This window comes from Cryptomeria japonica, chromosome 10 (genome assembly GCF_030272615.1).
Source record: "Cryptomeria japonica chromosome 10, Sugi_1.0, whole genome shotgun sequence".
Classification (NCBI taxonomy): domain Eukaryota; kingdom Viridiplantae; phylum Streptophyta; class Pinopsida; order Cupressales; family Cupressaceae; genus Cryptomeria; species Cryptomeria japonica.
Genome location: NC_081414.1, coordinates 261854315 through 261876795, shown reverse-complemented (window position 1 = coordinate 261876795; position 22481 = coordinate 261854315).

Below are 22481 nucleotides of genomic sequence, written 5' to 3'. Positions count from 1 at the left end.
GTATAAAGCTTTCCTTAACCTACAAACCATATCTTTGTCATCTGTCAAAGAAAATCTCTTAGGTTGTTCAATGTAAACTTCCTCTTCTAGATCACCATTCACAATGCACATTTAACATCAATTTGATATACTTTATAGTTCTTGTGTGCTGCAAAAGTTAAGAATAATCTAACTGCCTCAATTCTAGCTACTGGTGCAAAGGTTTCATTATAATCAATTCCTTCTTTCTATGAATATCCCTTACACACTAATCATGCTTTTTTTCTAATTACTTTACCATCTTCATTTAGTTTATTTCTGAATATCCATTTAGTTCTAATTACATTTTTGTCTTTAGGTTGGGGAACCAATGTCCACGTGTTATTATTTTCAATTTGTTCCAATTCATCTTCCATAGCCTTAATCCAATGTTTATCTTCACATGCCTCATTAATAATTACTGGTTCAATTTGAGAAATAAGACACACCTCTTCATTTTCCAGTCTTCCTCTAGTCATAACTCCTTGACACTTGTTCCCAATTATCTAATTTTTAGAGTGATTCAATCTTACATACTGGGGTGTTTTGACTTGATGATGTTCTTCAATTACTATGGAATTCTTAGATTATGTTGGTGTGACTAGATCAATATTATGTACTAGTGTGCTTATAGTAGGTTCATTTGTGATTATCTCAACTGCCGATTCAAAGTCTATAGACCTTCTAAACTATTCATCAATCTTCACATTTGCACTTTCAATGATTTTTTGCAATCTTTTATTAAAACATCTACATGCTTTGCTCTTAAATGAATAACCAAGAAATATTCCTTCATCACTTCTAGGATCAAATTTTCCAATATAATCATCTCTCCTAATATAACATTTGCTTCCAAATATTCAGAAATATTTAAGAGTAGGAGTATTACCAAACCATAGTTCATGAGGGGTCTTACCAGTTTCACCTTTGATGTGAACTCTATTGAATGTATAAATAGTTGTATTGACTGCTTCTCTCCAATACACATGAGGTAGATTTTCTTCTGATATCATGCTTCTAGTTGCATCCAAAATAGTTTCGTTCTTTCTTTCCACAACTCCATTTTGCTGGGGTGTCTGAGGTGCTGATAACTGTCTTCTGATTCCATTCACTTCATAGAATGTATTAAATTCCTTAGATGTGAATTCACCTCCTTGATTTGATCTCAAACATTTGATTTTCTTACCGGTTTCATTTTCTACCATTACCTTGAATAGTTTGAACTTCCCAAAAGCTTGTGATTTCTCCCTGAGAAAAGTATCCCAACACATTCTAGAATAGTCATTAATGATTAGCATAAAATATATATCTCCTTGTAAACTTCTAGTTCTTGCTGGACCACATAAATCAGTATGAATTAAGTCAAGAACATTATTGGATTTTTCTGGTACACTCTTAAAAGTTGCTCTAACTTGCTTTCCAAATTGACATTCCTTACATACCGGGTTGTGAGGCTTAACAATCTTAGGTAAATCTCTTACTACCTTAGTTGTACTAATTTTCACAATGCAATCAAAATTTACATGAAACCGTCTCTTATGCCATAGCCAACTTTCATCAATATGTGCAATCAAGCATGTCTTCTCATTGTTATTCAAATGAAAGATATTACCTCTAGTCTAATTACCAGTTGCAATTTCTAAACCAGTTCTGTTCATGATTTTATATTTACCATTCTTGAATTGAAATTGAAATCCCTTTTCAACTAATTGACCAACACTCAAAAGATAATTCTTCAAACCTTCAACATAGTAAACATTATCAGTATTGTGCTTACCATCAAAAGATATAGTGCCTTTTCCTCTGATCAAACAAGCTTTGTCATCTCCAAATCTTACTAGACCTCCATTGTATTCATGAAAGGTTAAGAATTTACTCTTATCACCAGTCATATGATGTGAACATCCAGAGTCAATAATCCATTCATCCTTATCTTCAATTTTATCTTCCAGGGCCTTCTCTACCGGTTGAATAGTATTCTGTTATTGCAACAAAAGCCCATCCATTGTCAAATGGTTCCTCATCAGTAACTCCTTCATCAGCATAGTAACATGATTTGTCTCTATTTTTCTTAAATTGTACCTTTGATATTCAGGGTTAGGCTTATATGTTCTTTTATCTTCTTCTTTTAATCTTGCATGTCTATCAGGACACCTAGAAGCCATATGACCAATCTTATTGCAGTTAAAACATTTAAATGGTGCTTTACCTTCATACTTACTTCCAAATGGACCTTTAGGCATTTTCCTTGCAAATAGTGCTTCAAGCTCTTCCAGTTCTTCATTCTCCTTTCTAATTTCTTCAAGTTCTCTTGCATAAAAGGCTTTCCAATCAGATTTTTTAGATGATGATGATGCTACAGATGATGATGATGATGCCTTGAAAGCTAAATCTGTCTTAATAGTAGCAATAGGACCAAATTCCTCAAGTTCAAAAGCTGAAAGTTTTCCAACCAAAGTGTCTCTAGATACTGATGCATTAGGCATTATTCTCAATTCATTAATAGCAGTTACTTTCATTTTGTATGCCAGTAGAAAATCTCTTAAAACTTTAGAAACAATCTCATTTACTCTTTCCATAAAAGTAGAAATCCTTTCATCTTCTTCCATTTTTAGATTTTCAAACTTGACCCGGAAGCATTCCAGTTTTGCAATTTTGACTGTGGTATCACCTTCATTCAATGTCTCCAATTTATCCCAAATAGCTTTAGTCGTAGATCTATATGATAATCCCATGATTTGTTGATCTGCCAATATGCTCAAAAGTGCTTCTCTTGCTTTGCAATAATTTTCTTCATCTTTAGCCAAGGTTGGTGGATTAGGTTGACCTTGAGTAGGAATAGTATAATCATTCTTTGTAATATCCCATATGTCCTTCCCAATGCAATCGAGATGCGTCTCCATTATGATCTTCCATATACCATAGTTGGTTCCATCAAGTTTTAGACTGTCCTTCCTGAAATAGTTAGTAGACATGGGATCTCCTCAAGTTGTTAAACTTCTGCAAAAAGAGGCCTTAGCTCTGATACCAATTGTTAGGTCCTGAAGGCAGCTAAGAGGGGGGGTGAATCAGTTGTCCAATAAATAAAAACCAAAACTAGCTTAACCAAACTTAATGCTTAATACTAGTAAACCAAACTTTAATGTCGGTAGACAGTTTAACAGTTAGTTGTAGTACCGGTAAAGCTTAATGCATGAAAAAGAAAGATAAATAACATACAACACATAATATAGTTATTTGTACATGGAAACCCTGTAAGGAGAAAAACCATGGTGGGAAACCTTACCCACAATCAGATGATACTATAGCAGATAGTATGTGTGTACAATATGGATTTTGAACATGCAGAAAGGCCAACTGCCTAGAGCTCACTGCTCAATCACAATATGGGAGTTAGACTGACTACAATTGGATGGTTAAATCCAATGATAATGTACTACTCAAAATATCATCTTCATATGTTGGATTCAGTACCAGTTAAGCTCTGATTTTCCTTCTTCAAACCTTCCTTCAATCTTGAATGATGTCTGCATGTATAGCTCTTCTTATATTTGCATATACCTTATTACAATCCTTTTCCACACTTCCACATAATCTCATAAGTGAGATCTTACATTTATACTAAAACCTAAGACCAAATGAGTAGGCCGGCTCACTGAAAAATATTACAATAAAATCAATTACAAATGAATCAATATGCGAGCCATGATGTCAGCTCAATGTATTTACAATAATAATAAATCATCTTGATGACGTGTCTTGTTGATTTGGAATAGATATGCTTGTCGGTGCATATCCTAGACCTATTTGCCAGTAACAGCAAATATGAAAACTCGATTATATCAATAATAAAATCACCAAAACCAAGTGTCAAAATGATGTCTTCGACATAACCAAGTAACCTCCAGGTCATTCCAAGTGCCGGTGAAAAATATAACCTGCTGGTGAACTAGATACCAGTGACTGTACATAAGTCATTGATCATGCCGGTGAACATAACCAAAGATCTCCAAATGTTTCTCAAGTGTTGACAAGTGTTGATATCAATGAAAAAACCATTTCAACTGTTGGCATTATAACAAAAAAGAAGAAGGTTGGCATTCCAATTACAATGAGAGATTGTTGACATTTCAATAAGGATATTGAGAAGGTTGTTGATGACTATGGATATAACTGATTAAGGATGATTACTGTCTTAATATTATTATTTTGTCATTGATGTCAAGAAATTGATTTTCTAATTCAGTATGATGCTGCCATATCTTAAGAAGTATGATTTGATGAGTATAAAGATGTCGGTAAAAGACATAGAAAGAATATTATGAATAAAGGGGATAAGTTATTCAATGGGCAACTATTATCGAGTTAGACAATGATGAGATCATAAGGTTTAGATTGTTTTGATATCCTACATATGCTATTGTTTGAAAGGTTAATACTATACTATGTTATCGAGCAAAGAACCTAGTCAGTAAACCCTAAGGAAACTAGTCGGTAAACCCTAAGGTTATCGCTATCGGTTAATAAAGGCAGAATGTCTACCGAGTGAAGTTTAGTATTTACCGAGTTACAACTGAGCTATAACATAATGCATTAAATGTTTACATGTGATATTTAATGAAGGAAGCTGATGAGCAGGAGCAGATTAAATGTTTGGTAAGCCGTGTATGAAGATTTTTAAAGAATCTATGGTAAAGAAAGATCGGCAGGAAGATCTATAGCTCAGATTGAACCGCAATACCCTAACACAAGTTCCAAGGTGAAAATGCAAGTTCCAAGGCGGGGTAAAACATTTTCAGATCGAAGGATACATTGAACCTGGACAAGATTAAAGATCTGATGGCTATGATTGATCATGGGAAATGTGATCAAGGAGATTAAGTGGTTGGAAGATTGTTTATAAATAGGAAACTATTGATAAACAATGTATGCGGGCAAGTGTATGCACAGGGATGCTACATAGTGATTATCGAGCACAAAAGCTTGAAGACCTATTTTGATAACAGAGTATAGAGCCCAGTAGAGTGACAAGATAAGTCCTATGAATTGATTGTATTGAGAAAATAAGAATCTACTTCAACATTTTTAGATGTGAAGTTGCAGGCATATTTTTATTACTGTTATTTTTCAGAAGTAGCAGAAAATCTCTTAACCGAGTGGACTTAATAGTCTTATTTGTAAAATTCTCTAGCAAGGTGACATTTTTATTGAGTGTTTGAAATCCTTTAACAAGGTCACTTCTAACAAGGTGAAGATCCTAATAGATCTGAGGCAAATCCCTTAACCAGGTCACATCTAGCAATGTGTTTGTAATATTTAACAGGATTTGCTTTTATCCGAGCATACTCTAGAAGAGTATATTTCTTAGTGGATCCGAAATCCCACAGTGGTTTTTCCCTATTTGGGTTTCGACATTAAATCTGGTGTTATATGTTTGTGATCTTATCTATTTATAGGTCGGCATGCATTACTGTTTTTCTGTTAAGGTTACCGAGGTTGAATCTGTTGTTTTATTCAAGAGTAAGTTTCAATGATTCACCCCCCCCTCTCATATTGTTAGCTTGGCATCTATACAAATCATATTTAGTATCAGAACTATCAATTGGTATCAGAGCTTTGGACTCCAGAAGAAAAGTTTAAAGGCACTTGAGTTAAATATCCAAAAGATGTATAAGAGGGATGTACCGAAGCTGAATAAGTCAAGTTTCTCTACATGGCAGAAAAGGATGAAGCTGCACCTATCAGGAGTTGGAGAAAATGTTGTCTATTATCTAGAGAATGATTTCATCACACCGAGCACCTATCCATTGACAATAGAAGACATAAAGGCAAAGCAAGAACACATTCAAGCAATGATTAAAATAACATCTACATTAACCGACTCAGAGTTTAATGATCTAGAAGGATGTACTGATGCAAAGGCAATGTGGACTAAGCTCATATCTGTGTATGGTGGAGATGAACATGTTCAAAGAGAAAAGGTGGATAGTCTAAGAGGACAACTTGAATCTATGAGGATGAATGAAGGTAAGAACACAACCCAGTATAGTACAAGACTAAAGGAGATTGTAAATCAAATCAAAGGAGCAGGAGGAACTATTGAAGAAAAGGATGTAACAAGTAAGATGCTGAGAACCCTTCTACCTGCCTATGTAATCCAAGTCTCTGCAATCAATGAATTGAGGTCTGTACCCAATATGCCCATTTCTTTAGATGCTACTATTGGTAAGCTACATGCATTTGAGTTAAGTAACTTTGATAACAGTGGGTCATCGGTAAATAAAGTTGAATTTGCATTCAGTTCTTTTCATATTGATGAAACTGATGATTACAATGATAGAAAGTATAAGTACTATGAAGGGAATCACAGTGCAGCAAGTGAAATATTTCACAAAAACATGGAGGAGGTACACAAACTGTATGAGGAAATCAGAAAGCAAGAAGAGTTTGAAGCACTATTAGCTAGAAGGCTATCGAGAGGAAAAGGTAAGTATAAAGGAAAGCTACCTTTAAAATGTTTCAATTGTGATAAGATTGGACATATGGCTTCTAACTGTCCTAACAAAGATTTTACTGAAAAGAAAGATTATCAAGATGACAGACAGAAAGATAACCATTACAGAGGACATCGAGACTTCAGAAGAAGAGATAGAAAGACATGCTTAATAGCTGATGAAGAATCTAATGATGATAAATCGGATGAGACTGATATAGAGGAAGCTGTTTATGTGGCTATCAAGGATGGATCAAATGAAGAAAGGTATGAAGAAAAAGCCCTAATATCTCACATAAACACTAATGATTCTTGGATTATAGATAGTGGATGCTCACATCACATGACAGGTGATAAACACCAGTTTATTAAATTAGATGATTATGATGGAGGCTATGTAAGATTTGGTAATGATGCACCATGTCCGGTAAGAGGTAAAGGATCCATAACACTTCTTGACAATGCTAAATGTAATGATGTTTATTGGGTTGAAGGTTTGAAATACAATTTGTTGAGTGTAGCACAGCTAAACAACATAGGTTACCGAATAGAGTTTGAAAAAGGAATTGTCAAAGTTCATGACAAGCACGGAAAGTTAGCTGCTACTAGGACACAAACAAGAGGTAATACATTTCATCTTGACTCAACTCGGAATAAATGTCTATATGAAAGGATAGAGGATACTTGGTTATGGCATAAAAGGTTTTGTCATGTTAATTTTGATAATCTGATCAAAATAAGTAAGAAGCACCGAGTAAGAGGTCTACCAAGTCTTGAAAAACCTTAGAATGCTATGTGCCGAGGATGCCAGATGGGTAAGATAACAAGATCAAGCTTTACAAGTAAGTCCTACACTTCTAAGGGAATTTTAGATCTTGCGCATATTGATCTTTGTGGTCCCATGAAAGTTATTATGGTGATAAATATTTGATATTATTTGTGGATGATTACTCAAGGATGATGTCAGTAATGTTTTTAAAAGAAAAATCAGAAGCTTTTCAAATGTTTAAATGGTACAAGGCTAGAGTTGAAAATGAAATAGGAAGACAACTGAAATGTCTCAGATCAGATAGAGGAGGAGAGTTTACTTCTGATGAGTTCAACTTATTTTGCAATGATCATGGTATAAAAAGACAAGTCTCTGCACCGAGAACTCCACAGCAGAAAGGGATAGCTGAGAGAAGGAACAGATCTATCATGGATTGTGCCAGAACCTTGATGATTGAAAAGAAAGTTCCACAAACATTTTGCAGAGAAGCAATAAGCACAACAGTTTACACCCTAAACCGAGTACAACTGAAGAAAGGAACTTTGAAGACACCTTATGAAATCTGGTATGACAAGAAACCTAATGTAAGTTATTTTAAAATCTTTGGGAGTAGATGCTATGTTCACAAAGATGATAAAAATGGTAAGTTTGATCAGAAAAGTGAAGAAGGAACATTTCTAGGTTATTCTTCTAGAAGCAAAGCATTTAAATGTCTGATCAAATCATCTAACAAAATAGTAGAAAGTGCAAATGTGAAAATTGATGAATTTGCAGAAAGAAATGATGAAGGAAACTCCAAAGAACTAGAAGATTATGAAGGATTTGTCTATGTTCAACCAAGAAGTCCTATCGAGAAGACTACTAAAGAAAATGAAGAGAATATCCAGTTACCAAGTGATGAAGAAGATCATGCAGAGCCTACCGAGCCTGTATTAGCCAAGTATGTCAGAAGGAATCATGCACCAAGTCAAATTATAGGAGATAAGAATGATCCAGTGATGACAAGGAACAAACTGAGACAAAACACATGTCTAATATCTGAATTCGAACCGAGAATAGTGAAAGAGGCATTTAACAGTGAAGATTGGATAAATGCTATGACAGAAGAGATTGATCAATTCAAGAAGAATGACACATGGACATTGGTCCCAAGACCAAAGGACAAAAACGTAATCGGTACAAAGTGGATCTTCAGACACAAGCTAAATGAAAAAGTTGAGGTCATTCAGAGTAAAGCAAGACTAGTTTGCAAAGGTTATGCCCAAGAAGAAGGAATTGATTATGGTGAGACTTTTGCACCTATGGCAAGACTTGAAGGAGTAAGAACATTGTTGGCATATGCTACTTACAAGAATTTCAAAGTATATCAAATGGATGTCAAATCTGCTTTTCTAAATGGTATATTAGAAGAAGAAGTTTTTATTGAACAACCTGAAGGATTTGTTCAAGGAAAAAATAATGATCAAGTATGTAAATTGAACAAAGCCTTATATGGTCTTAAACAAGCACCTAGAGCATGGTATGAGAGATTGCACTCATATTTGATCAAAATTGGTTTTATAAGAACAAGTGAAAACAACAGTATGTACATGAAGAATGATGAAAATGGAATACTGATCTCAGATATATTTGTTGATGATATTATCTTTAGTGGAAATGACTCTCTATGCAAGAACTTTGGAAATGAAATGAGTAAAGAATTTGAGATGTCATTAATCGGTGAGAAAATATTTTATAGGTCTGCAGATACTGCAAATGAAAGATGAGATTTTTATTACCCAATCCAAGTACATAAAGGAAATCTTGAAGAAATTTAGAATGGACGATTCAAAACCAATAAGTACTCCTATGACTACCAACTATAAACTATCAAAGAATGATGAATCTGTATCTGTTGATGAGACACTTTACCAATCTATGATTGGAAAGTTGCAATATGTTGTTCACAGCAGGCCAGACATAGCACATGCAGTAGGTATTGTTGCAAGGTTCTCTGCAGATCCTAAGGAAACACACATGACGACAATCAAAAGAATTTTCAGATACTTAAAAGGCACTGAAGATTATGGCTTAGTATATCGGAAAGGAAATGTTTTTTATTTAAAAGTTTATACTGATGCTGATTGGGCAGGCAACATTGATGACAGGAAAAGCACAAGTGGAGGAGCTTTCTTTTTAGGAGAAAGACTAGTGAGTTGGCTTAGCAAGAAACAAGGATATATTTCTCAGTCAATAGCAGAAGTTGAATATGTTGCTATAGCACTGAATTGCACCAATATAGCATGGATCAAACAACTGTTGGAAGGTATAAATGAGCAAGTTACCGAGCCAATAACTATATTCTGTGATAACACTAGTGCCATTAACATTTCAAAGAATCCTGTTATGCACTCTAAGACAAAGCACATCTCTATCAAATATCATTATCTTAGAGAAGAAGTTCAAGAGAAGAAATTGGTTTTGGAGTATGTTAGCACAAAGGAACAAATTGCAGACATCTTCACCAAGACACTGCCAAAGGACACTTATAGTATCTCAAAAGTCAATTAGGGGTCCTACCCTATCTTCCATTCACTGACCGAGTTTAGTGAAAGCATCAATTTGATGACTCTACAAAATATCTTTTAGGAGTTGATGTTGATTTACACACTTTAGGAGGTTTTCTAAAGGTGTGCAGGAAACAATAAACAGGGAACAGGAATTGAAGACAAAATGCTCTGACTGAGACTAAATTGATACATAACAGCATGGAATTCACTTCTAAGAGGAAGAAATTATGTTTTTAGTTCTTTTCATTTTTTGGCATTTTTGTCAAAGGGGGAGAAGACTAATGTATGGGGGAGAAGTCTACTGACCAAAGGAGAAACATTTCAGAACCGAGAGAAGACTAATGACTAAGGGAGAGCATTTCAGAAATTCACAGCAATCTGAATCCAAATCAATAAAGTCAAATCAATTGGTTTTGCCATCAATGCTAAAGGGGGAGATTGTTGGCATTATAACAGACAAGAAAAAGGTTGGCATTCCAATTACAATGAGAGATTGTTGGCATTTCAATAAGGATATTGAGAAGGTTGTTGATGACTATGGATATAACTGATTAAGGATGATTACTGTCTTAATATTATTATTTTGTCATTGATGTCAAGAAATTGATTTTCTAATTCAGTATGATGCTGCCACATCTTAAGAAGTATGATTTGATGAGTATAAAGATGTCGGTAAAAGAAACAGAAAGAATATGATGAATAAAGGGGATATGTTATTAAATGGGCAACTATTACCGAGTTAGACAATGATGAGATCATGATGTTTAGATTGTTTTGATATCCTACATATGCTACTGTTTGAAAGGTTAATACTATACTATGTTACCAAGCAAAGAACCTAGTCAGTAAACCCTAAGGAACCTAGTCGATAAACCCTAAGGTTATCGCTATTGGTTAATGAAGGCAGAATGTCTACCGAGTGAAGTTTAGTATTTACCGAGTTACAACTGAGCTATAACATAATGCATTAAATGTTTACATGTGATATTTAATGAAGGAAGCTGATGAGCAGGAGCGGATTAAATGTTTGGTAAGCCGTGTATGAAGATTTTTAAAGAATCTATGGTAAAGAAAGATCGGCAGGAAGATCTATAGCTCAGATTGAACCGCAATACCCTAACACAAGTTCCAAGGTGAAAATGCAAGTTCCAAGGCGGGGTAAAACATTTTCAGATCGAAGGATACATTGAACCTGGACAAGATTAAAGATCTGATGGCTATGATTGATCATGGGAAATGTGATCAAGGAGATTAAGCAGTTGGAAGATTGTTTATAAATAGGAAACTATTGATAAACAATGTATGCGGGCAAGTGTATGCATAGGGATGCTACATAGTGATTACCGAGCACAGACGCTTGAAGACCTGTTTTGATAACAAAGTATAGAGCCCAGTAGAGGGACAAGATAAGTCCTATGAATTGATTGTATTGAGAAAATAAGAATCTACTTCAACATTTTTAGATGTGAAGTTGCAGGCATATTTTTATTACTGTTATTTTTCAGAAGTAGCAGAAAATCTCTTAACCGAGTGGACTTAATAGTCTTATTTGTAAAATTCTCTAGCAAGGTGACATTTTTATTGAGTGTTTGAAATCCTTTAACAAGGTTACTTCTAACAAGGTGAAGATCCTAATAGATCTGAGGCAAATCCCTTAACCAGGTCACATCTAGCAATGTGTTTGTAATATTTAACAGGATTTGCTTTTAACTGAGCATACTCTAGAAGAGTATATTTCTTAGTGGGTCCGAAATCCCACAGTGGTTTTTCCCTATTTGGGTTTCGACATTAAATCTGGTGTTATATGTTTGTGATCTTATCTATTTATAGGTCGGCATGCATTACTGTTTTTCTGTTAAGGTTACCGAGGTTGAATCTGTTGTTTTATTCAAGATTAAGTTTGAATGTTTCACCCCCCCCCTCTCATATTGTTAGCTTGGCATCTGTACTAATCATATTTAGTATCAGAACTATCAATCAACATATCTAGAATACCAACACATTTACATTATCATCTATAAACATCATCCAAATCATCAAATCAAAATCAAATGCATCTCATTAGTATCATTTCATCATCATATGCATGTACATCATGGAATAGAAATAAACATCCATTGCATAAGTCATCATTATAAGCATTTTCATATTGATCATTGCATATAATCATTTAAGTTAAGTATCATAGAATCATTTTCATATGCATATAGATCATGTAAATCATAGAAACATCATCATTATATAGATCATATAATCATAGTTAACATCATTTCATAAAGATCATCATCATATCATAAAGGCATATAGATTGTTATAGCATCATAAAACATAAGGGGAAGAAAAGATCATCATAGCATCATCCATGTAATCAATGCATATAGGTCATCATCATCATAGTAGCATGCATAATAAATCATGAATCAAAGAATCATATAAAGTCCATGTCTGCATATCATCACGAACATAAAAAAGTGCAAGTATACAATGACATAACAAGGAAATAATCAATAAAATACAATGTCCTATGATACAAATCAAGTCTCAAAAAATATAAATCAAGGGTGTCTAGTGCCGCTACTGCCCGAATCTATTTGTCTCTATGGAGGTGGATGAGAAGACCCACCAGATGGTCCTACTCCTTGATCCATGTCCCTATCTCTCTGAGGAGACCCCATAGCCCCACAAATGTTGGTATCCATCCTTCCTAGTAACTGGGTGGTCACATAATTGTCTTCTCTCTGGCTCTCTGAGACTAGATCCTCATATAATCTCTACCAATGTGCAATCTCCTTCCCAGCCTCGAATGACGCTCTGACAGTATCAGCTGAGAATGCACCAAAACCAAACTCCTATATATGATCAAGTAAACCCTATGCATCTCGGTATCTCCTCAATGCTCTATCTCTCTCTCAAGGGTGAGAGCATGTACCTATTTTCTCAGCTGATCAATCGATGCTCTAAGATCATCCATATTCACATATTGTTGAGGTGCAAACTACATAGCCTCATCAGCACCCACCTCTCCTACCTCTCCACTAGCTGGAGTCTGACCCTATGTGGATACCATGATTTGCCAACAGATCAATGGCACATGGTCCTCTGAATCCTCCTCCTCCTCATCCCAACCTCCCTGAATTGGGATGGATCTGACCAAAATTGATCCCCCTCCCCTGACCTCTATCCAATCCACCACTTCTACCCAAACCAGGAGAGGGTAGTCCCCTCAATGATCCAATCCTGCCTCTACCTGTATCCCTCCCACCAAAATGACCTGCATCTCTAGCTTCCCTAAGAAGTGGTCCCCCTATCCTGTGAATCCAACCAATCTATCCAAAAGGTCCTCCACAGACTCTAGCCCCACCTCCTCTCCATCCATTCCTCCCTCCGCGACCATCAGCACCCTCATCCCCATCATCTCCTCTCGCCTCCTATGCAGCTCTGAGCTCTCGCATCCATCTCTATCTTCTCACAATGGTATCATCAAAATCTAACTCTTCACTTCCTAAGCTAGGAGGAGGGTCCGCATGATCAGTAATATGAAGGAATGGATGAGTAAGAAGATACTAAGCATAATCAATCGTGATACCCACATCTAAAATATGAGGTCTCAAATTAGAAGCAACATGAGGAACAACCAAAAAAATTTGTGTATGCTACACCAAAAGACAAGGAAGGACCCAAATCTTGCCTGACCTTGTATGCTCGTGCATACATGGCCACGCCAGAAGGCATATGCTGAATAATCCTGAACTGTCTCAAAATCCACAAAATAACTGTCTCTCAATGATGAAAGGAGTATGACCAATTAGATATCTACTCTGCAAAATCAATGGTAATACACGAGTATCCTCTATAACCAAGGCTCACAATGTATGTATGGCTGCCAAATAACAAAATCCATGGAATCAATAACCCATCTCCAATACTCTAGCTTACCCAAATTAGGCTGAGTAATGATACCTTTGTACAAGTAAACAAAAGGCTAACCATCTCCTCAAACTCTATCATGAACTGGTCATGTCACAACAATGTGCTCCCAACACCAGATCCTGTAGGAGTGTGCACCCAGTAGACAAGCCAACCCCACCATCATAAACGACTTGATGCAAATCATGATAAAGATGCATGAGCTTGCAAATACCCCAAGAATATCAAGTATGGTGCTCCATCATACTCTGAATAATGTCACCCCATCCGACAGAAAACCCTCATGATCTCCTATCTAGGCAAATGAATCCATCAATCAAACCTGCGAGTATAATTGGGAGAGTCTCATAATGCATAATCATATCCTCCCATCTGATCTCCCTGCCATTAATGCTCTCATCTCCAAAAATTTCCCTGCAAGCCGCAGTGCCTCCTAAATCCTAGTAGTCATACGGGACAAGATCACTAGTAATAGGGATATGTAAGATCCTATACACATCCTCGAGTGTAACACTAATATCACCAATGGGTAGGTGAAACACGTTATGCTCATTATTCTAACTCTCAGCCAATGCTATCAAAAGACCCCTATTATATGTGATATCAAGCATATATAAGATATGACATAGACCACAAGCATCAATGTGTCTAACAACATCCTGACACAACTTTGACACCAAGTGGCGCATCACTGGGAATTTCTCTCGACACTGGAGAACATCAAGTTTCTCCTGTTTAACCAAATAAGTTTGTCTATCAATCATCTATCCTATCAATCAAACATTTCAAAAATCTTATCTATCAAAAAAATCACGTTATGAATCAAATGATCAACATATCAAGCTCTTCATCAGAGACTAAATTGGTCTCTTCGAGCTCCTATCAAATTAATCAAACCATCAATCATGATTACACCAAACAAATATCCTATCGATCAAAACATCTATCAAGCAATCAAATTGCTTATCAATCAACAATTTATCTATCAAACCAAATTAATCAAATCATCAATCATAGTCATCAATCATCACCAATTGTCTATCAATCTATCAAATTGGAGCATCAAACATCTAATCAAATCCATCAGCGTGAACTTAAACATTGCATCAATAAAAAAAGTTTAGTTTTCAACAAAAGCACTGTGTATTTTAACATATGCGTGACCAAATGTACACAGGCGTAGTTCCAAGTGAAAGCGCTAACCAAAATCACAAATGCGTGACCCTAGCAAGGAAAAGTGCTAACCAACATTACAGATGCGTGAACATATAAGGTGAATGTGTGAAACAAACAAAAGCGCTAACCTAAGAAATGAAAGAATGAAACAAAAGCGATAAAATCAAAAAAAAATCAACAAGACCCTAAATCATGCAAAAAACATGGAAATTCATACAGAAATCAAGAACAAATCTCGGATAGACCACTCACCGGTGGGCCGTACTCGACAGGCCACTGATATCGATGAACGTGCTCAAATTTGTGGTTCTCATATAGGATCACCATCTTGCCAGCTCAACACTCCAACACAACTCCTCTTTTTTCTCCAAAAGATGACAAATTGCAAATGAGGATAAAATGGGCCCATGGTTAATTTTATTACCTTTTTTATTTTTTAAAGGGGTAATTAATTTTTCAAAGTGGGGCAAATTTAATTTATTTTTCAAAAGTGAATTTAATTGAAGGGCCTATTTTTAATCATATCTTTTCAATCAATTATCATGAGATTAATCGCTCAATCAAATTTTTCATAATTTCACGACCAATTTCCCGAGGGGGCACACAATCAGAATTTTCATCATTGTCAGGGGCATCATCGAGACTTGATTTAATCTTCGAAACAATGTTGTTTCAACATCGTTTCAAAGAGGGGCAAAATGTATACACATAAAATTGGCTGTGAGCAATAAAATAAATATTTAATATTAATTTAATGATTATTCTTCTAATAAATAATTAATTTGAAAAGATTAATTTATTTAATTCATTAGTATTTGATATTCTTCTATTAATTAATTGAGTTGAAACATTTAATTCATTCATTCATTACCCCCTTTCTTCTAAGCCAAATAATTAAATATTTAATATTTAATTATCATCCCTTATCATATTTGTGCACTATTCACTATCCTATAGTTCCATTATTAAATAATTTCATAATTATTTAATTACCACTTTCCAACTCACCCTTCATCTCCACCTTTTCCAACTCATCCATTATGTGGCTAATTTAAATCAATAGAATCAAATAAAAATAAATCATTTATGAGCCACTTATCAATTTTGGGAGAGAGACTAGCACTAGTCAATAATGCTTCATACCTAGAGGGAAGATTATGGAAAGAAGGTATAATGTTACTAGGAAAGGTAGCCATCATATTATATATGGTGAAAATGGATAACAATAGCATTGAAAAACTAAATGAATTCAACCACAAAAGCCTAGCCTAACAACAACAAAGATCCACCATAACATATAAAGATTACCTAAGACAATGCAAATCAAATGAAATCACAAAGATTATACCATCACATGTCCAATAGGGTTTGGATCTCCATTCTTCCTATCTCCATTGATCTTGCTTGATATATTTGCTCTCAGATTTTATGTATGCACAAGAGCTCAACAAAGAATGGAAATGTGGTTGCAAGTAGGATCGCATATGAAAGTGCAAAAGGCGTAGTGTAGTCGAGTCCGCAATTGAGTTAGGGTTTGATAATGAAGGAAACATCTCCTTATATAGAAGACACTATATGAAATGGAGGAATAAGATTGAGAGGTGTAAAAGATAAATGGTCGGCTATGATTAGAGGGTAGGTAAAGAAAATAAGAAAATAATGAAAGGGTAGGTAGTGTCTGAATTAAGAGATGAATGACATGTGTCATGGGTGGAAAAGGCTAATGAATTAATTAAATAAATAAAGATGTATTTAATTAATAGAAGAAGTGGGGATAATTAAATAAATGAAAGTATTTATTTAATTTAGGAAAAAGGATAATTTAAATAAATAAATGTATTTATTTAAATGAGAAATAAGGCTAGAAGAGGATAAATGAATTAATTAAATAAATAAGGATTTATTTAATTAATAAAAGAATTAGGCTGAAGTAATTAAATAAATAAAATATTTATTTAATTAGACTGGACAATTTTAGGTGTCTACATTTTGCCCCTCTTTGAGACAATGCAGCTTGTCGCGTTGTTTCAAAGAAAATAATATGAACTGATACAAAGTTGCCCCAAGATAGGAATGATATGCCCCCTTGAGAGATTGGATGAAAATGTCTGAAAAGATCGCAGACAATCTCTCGATAAGAAAGAAAGGCTATAATGGACTGACTGGATAGGATAGAGTGATAGAGTCACGGGATAAAGAAGACTGACTCGAGAGAGTAGGGCTAGGGCTAGGGCAGTCTATAAGATAGACCACGAGGGGAATACATCCTCATTGTCATCCACACATCCAAGAGATCAGAGTGCAGAGCGAGAATAGAGCGGCAGCAGTCAGCAGCGATGGCATTGGTGCATAAATTCGATCGCGTTCGTCGATTTCAGAGGCCAGCAGACGCAGGAGAGTCAGTGAGTACCATAAAACCTCCTTGTAGTTTGTCACATTAATTGTTGTCATTAATGCATCTTAGGTAGTGCAATAAATGCACTTTAGGATAATGTCAAAAAATGTCAAAAATGTGTAGGCACATCTGCGTTGGTGCCAGATGCGTCTAGGTTGGCTAGGCGCGTCTGCATTGGTGCCAGGCGGGTCTATGCTAGGAAAAGTGTCTGTGCCAGATGCGAGCGTGTTTGCGTTGTGCATGCGCGTTTGTGAAATGTGGGCACGTCTGTGCATGACAAGTGCATATGTGCAGAATAGAGGCACGTCTGTGTAGAGCAGGTGCGTTTGTGCAATCTTTAAGCGCATTTATGTCATGAAGGCATGTTTATGTCATGAAGGCGTGTTTGTGTCTTCAAGGTCAAATCGACAGTTCTCTGATGAACATATGCTATCGATTGGATAAGCTGCTAAGAGGATACACTCAAGCAGGTCCTCTAGGGAAGACTAGGATAGCAGATAGGGCTAGGATTGACAATTTTGTGATAGAACATACGTTGCCAATTAGGAAACTACTCAAGAGGATACACTCAAATATAGCCCTAGGATAGGATAGACTGAGGCACTTTGTGATGAACAGTGAGTACTAAAAGAGCAGCACTTTGTGATTAACAGGGAGTGCAAATATGAGCAGCACTTTGTGATGAACAGGGAGTGTAAAAACACGTAGTACTTTGTGATGAATAGGGAATACCACTAGGATAAATAGCAACACTTTGTGATGAATAGGGAGTGTCACTTTGACTGACATGATTGATTTGCTTGACTGTAGGAGTACTTGCCTATGTTGGAGTCACAAGAGAGATTCCTGTCGATGCAGAGGTTATGACCAGAGCTGACATTTGAGGACAAAGCAGCTATTGAGGTTATGGGTCTGTGATTTATTATGTATGTGCCTGAGTTTCGGGCAAACATGGGGTTGTTGACTATGCTAGCTGAGAGGTGGCATTCAGAGACATACACATTCCATTTGTCGATGGGTGAGATGACAGTCACCTTAGAAGATGTATACAGGATACTAAGGATACCGATCAATGGGGAGTTAATACCCTACAATCGAAATGGAGATAAGGAGGCCCTGAGACGAGGGTTCCAAGATCTGGGACTGGAGATGAGGGTTGGACATGTGGCATGGGACACGATGACAGTGACATGATTGGTGATACCAACAGTGCTAGGAGGAGTGATCAGTGGGTTCCTGTGTCCAGACAGGGCGACACGAGGGTTGGCTGTGGGCTGGGGGAGCACCTTGGAGACACTAGTTACACAGAATACCAGATATGCTTGGGGACCATGCGTGCTGGCACACTTATACTATGAGCTTCATCAGTTTGTTTATCATGGATCCGTAGGATTGGACTGTGGAGTTACATTGTTATAGGTATGGGCCTATGAGCATCTGCTAGTCACACGGTCGATACATTTCAGAGGTCGGGGTCATGGATGCAGTTTTGTTCATTTATATGATATGATTACCTCACAACCACGGATTGGCAGGTTGGAGATTGACACTATGATATGGAGGTCGTACCACAAGTGCGAGCAGTGGGAGGATGATATAGTGGAGCTACCCTATACCTTTAGGAGCAGATATTTGATTGGGCAGATGCCCTATGTACTGGAGAGGTAGTTAGTGGAAAGGGTATGCAGGCAGTTTAGTAGGATCTAGCGGATGCCACGGGGTTCCAATATGTATGCGCGAACAGTGTGAGACCAGGCACACTTTGGGCCACTGTTATCATATGATCAAGCCGTGATGCACCTAGTAGAGATGGTGCCCATGCCATGGGATATGTGGCCTGAGATTGAGGATGCAGGTATGGATGCAGAGTACACTGCGTATTGGGCAAAGTATCCATTTCCACGCCTGACAGACCTAGGTGAGAAAATAGATGGAGATGGTGGAGGGGATGAGGATGATGATGGGGATGGTGGAGGTAGAGGTCAATGGAGGAGGCAGGGTGCAGTTAGAGAGAGGAGAGTGGATCCACGAAGAGAGGGTGGGGAGGAGAGACAGGCTCGAGTGGTGAGGGGTCACGGTGGATTGCCATTATAGGTGCCAGCACCACAGGGTCGTAGATAGGTGCAAGGATAGGGATAGAGGTAGGTACATGTACAGGCACAGGCACAGGCACAGGCATAACCACCAGTAGAGGGGGAGCCACAGGCACAAGGGGCCGAGGAGGAGGAGGATGAGCTATTAGAGCTGAGGGAGATCTTCCAGGGACAAGAAGATGAGATCCAGGAACTGGAGAGGGAGAGGGACCGACTCAGGAGACAGCTCAGGGACACAGAGCGAGAGCGAGATTAGGCTATTCAGCGTTATACTGAGGCTAAGACAACACTGAGGGCTGGGAGGCAGATGGCAGAAGACACAGGGGCTGGATATGCCTATGTTCTGAGGGCAGGGGAGGAGATAGGCTATTGGTGAGACCTATACTATGGGGCAGTGCCACCAGAGTAGTGGGCAAGGAGCTTCCATAGACCATTGCGGACAGCGATGACTACTGGAGGGAGTCAGAGGAGACAGGCATCCAGCGGTGGGGTTATGAGTCCGCCACCACCACCAGATAAAGGGGACAGAAGAGATGATCCTAGGGTGGGTCATTCTAGGGCTCAGACTCCATTGAGGCTAGGCGGCTCCGAGGGAGGGAGTTCATCATAGCCATAGAGGGCTCCCTATGTATCAGTTTTATACAATTTTGTATTATGATGTAGACACCTTCAGGTGATTGTAGCCATATGATTTTGACATCATTGTATCATGACACTTATGATTTTTGAGATATATATATATATATGAGATGATTCATCTTTGCGACAACTATATGCGTGTGTACCTATGTGATGTCGCTTCTATATGTTTTATGTTGTATGTGATGCTTATGATATGGATGCAAATATGTATATAATGAAATGATGCAAATATGTATATAATGAAATGCAATATTGTTGATCTTTTATGTTTTATATGTTATGCAAATGCAAATGTGAATGTATGAAATAAAAATGAAGATGATAATGCAAATAACTATTTACATGATGAGAATGTAAAATGTGCTAACATGTGTTGTGTGCAGGATGTGATGCAGTTGTGATATCTATATGTATGTATGAACTTTTAACATGTGGTAATGCAGGTGCAACTACATGAGATGCAAATGTTTTTTGGTGTGTCATTATACTCAGTCATGTGATAGTGAGCTACACGGACTCGAGAAGGATGATGGAAGTCAAACAAGAAAGGGGGATGGAAGATAGAATATATGAAAGTGAAAGAGCTTCTTGTGCATTATCATCATTGAGCTTTATTATGGCAAAATAGGTTATGACAATCGAGGCATATGTTTGACCCAGAAAGTCATTGTACCTATTTGCATGGAGATAAGACAGTTGCAAACAAAGAATGCCCTAATTCATACTAGACTCACAGTGTCCTCATATCCTTGGACAAGTCATAGCATTACTAAGAGACAATCCACAGATAGCAAAGAAAAATAGGTGACGATACCCCATCCTCGCCTTTCTAGTCAAAGACATCCTGGAGATAGAATCTCTAGTCAGAGACATCCTGGAAAAGCTAAAAGACATGTCAACAAAAGTTAAAATCAAAATAACACCAAGACTCAACACCAACATCCACTATAGTCCTCAAGTTTAGTGTCTCTTGTCACTTGTATAAGTCGTATTTGATTGTGGTCACAATGTTTACTTTCACAAAAAGGATAGATAACACTGAACCATAATGTTGTCTGAGTCTATTGAAAGATTTGATTTGTTGAAACCCATTGTTGTTATTGTGTCTCATCTGAAACTGACTGAATCCATGAAACTTATACTTTATTGCGGAGAAAGACGGAACTTTATTGTGGATTGGTGATGCAAATGTTGCTTTATTGCGGATTGTGTGTGGCTAGACTAAAGAAAACTAGAAGAAATTGTACTCCTTAGAATAGGTGATGCTCTTAGTTCCACACCCATCACTAGACATAGGATTTGCCTTAGCCATAGATAGGAGCTGATTTATTATGGATGGAAAGAGGGGGAAAGGGAGGTTTATTATGAATGGCTAACCAATCTTGGGTAGATCAATAGCAAGCCATGATGGGAATGGGTAAGTTTTATTATGGATGAATAGGTTGTGAGTGTGTGCAAGGTGAAAGATGAAATGGAGTCCTGAAGGAGGGAGGATAAATGTCTCTACGCATGGCACTAGTGACCCATTTTTCACCATGGTACTTGCCTAGGGCGCCACTGAAGTGGTTTTCACCATTGGACGAAATGTTTTTCTATTTTTTCAATTTTTTTAATTTTTAATTTTTTTTTTTTGTATTTTTGAATTGGGATACTCTGAAGAGTTATGTGTAAAACCTACGAAGGTGCATGTTGTTGATAGGATCCTCCAAAGGTTCACCCTTTGTAGTTGAGAGCTGATATGCACCAGATCCATATGCTGTTGTGATGATGTAAGGACCAAGTCAGTTCGGTTCGAACTTGCCCTTCTTCTCTCTATCTTGCTGATTTTTAGGATTTTCTCTAAGAACCAAGTCACCTACCTCAAATGTGTGAGGCTTGACTTTATGATTGTAGCTGCATTGTTCCTTTACTGAATGATGTGTAGCTCGAGTGACTGTCTTCCTTGATAAAGGGACTAAGATAGAATTACTAGTGTGTGGACAACACAGACCTGTATGTGTGTCACCTAAAGAAGTTTGGGCATCCCTGATAACAAAGTCCTTCGAGGAAGTTCCATTAAAGTTCCATGATGTATCAACAAAAGGGAAAGGATTTGTAGAACAAGTGGATGAGGAATAAAGGCTTATGATTGTGAAAAGAAGTGAAAGTAGGATGGCATGATAGAGACTTAGGATCAACAAGTGTGATTTTTGACTTAAAATTGTAGAAATTTTGCCCCCAGTTATTTTGATATTAGGGGAGATCAACTCTTGCTCATTTTGCTTCATAGGATTTGTATCCTTGACTTTGATTTTTGTGGAGTCTAGTAGCTTTTGATTTTGATTTGGACTGAACGAATTTTCTTTATTTTTGACTTTTAGATTTTTCTTTTCAAAGCTTGATTTTTGATCCCGATGAGTAAGGTCTTTTGTAATTCTTG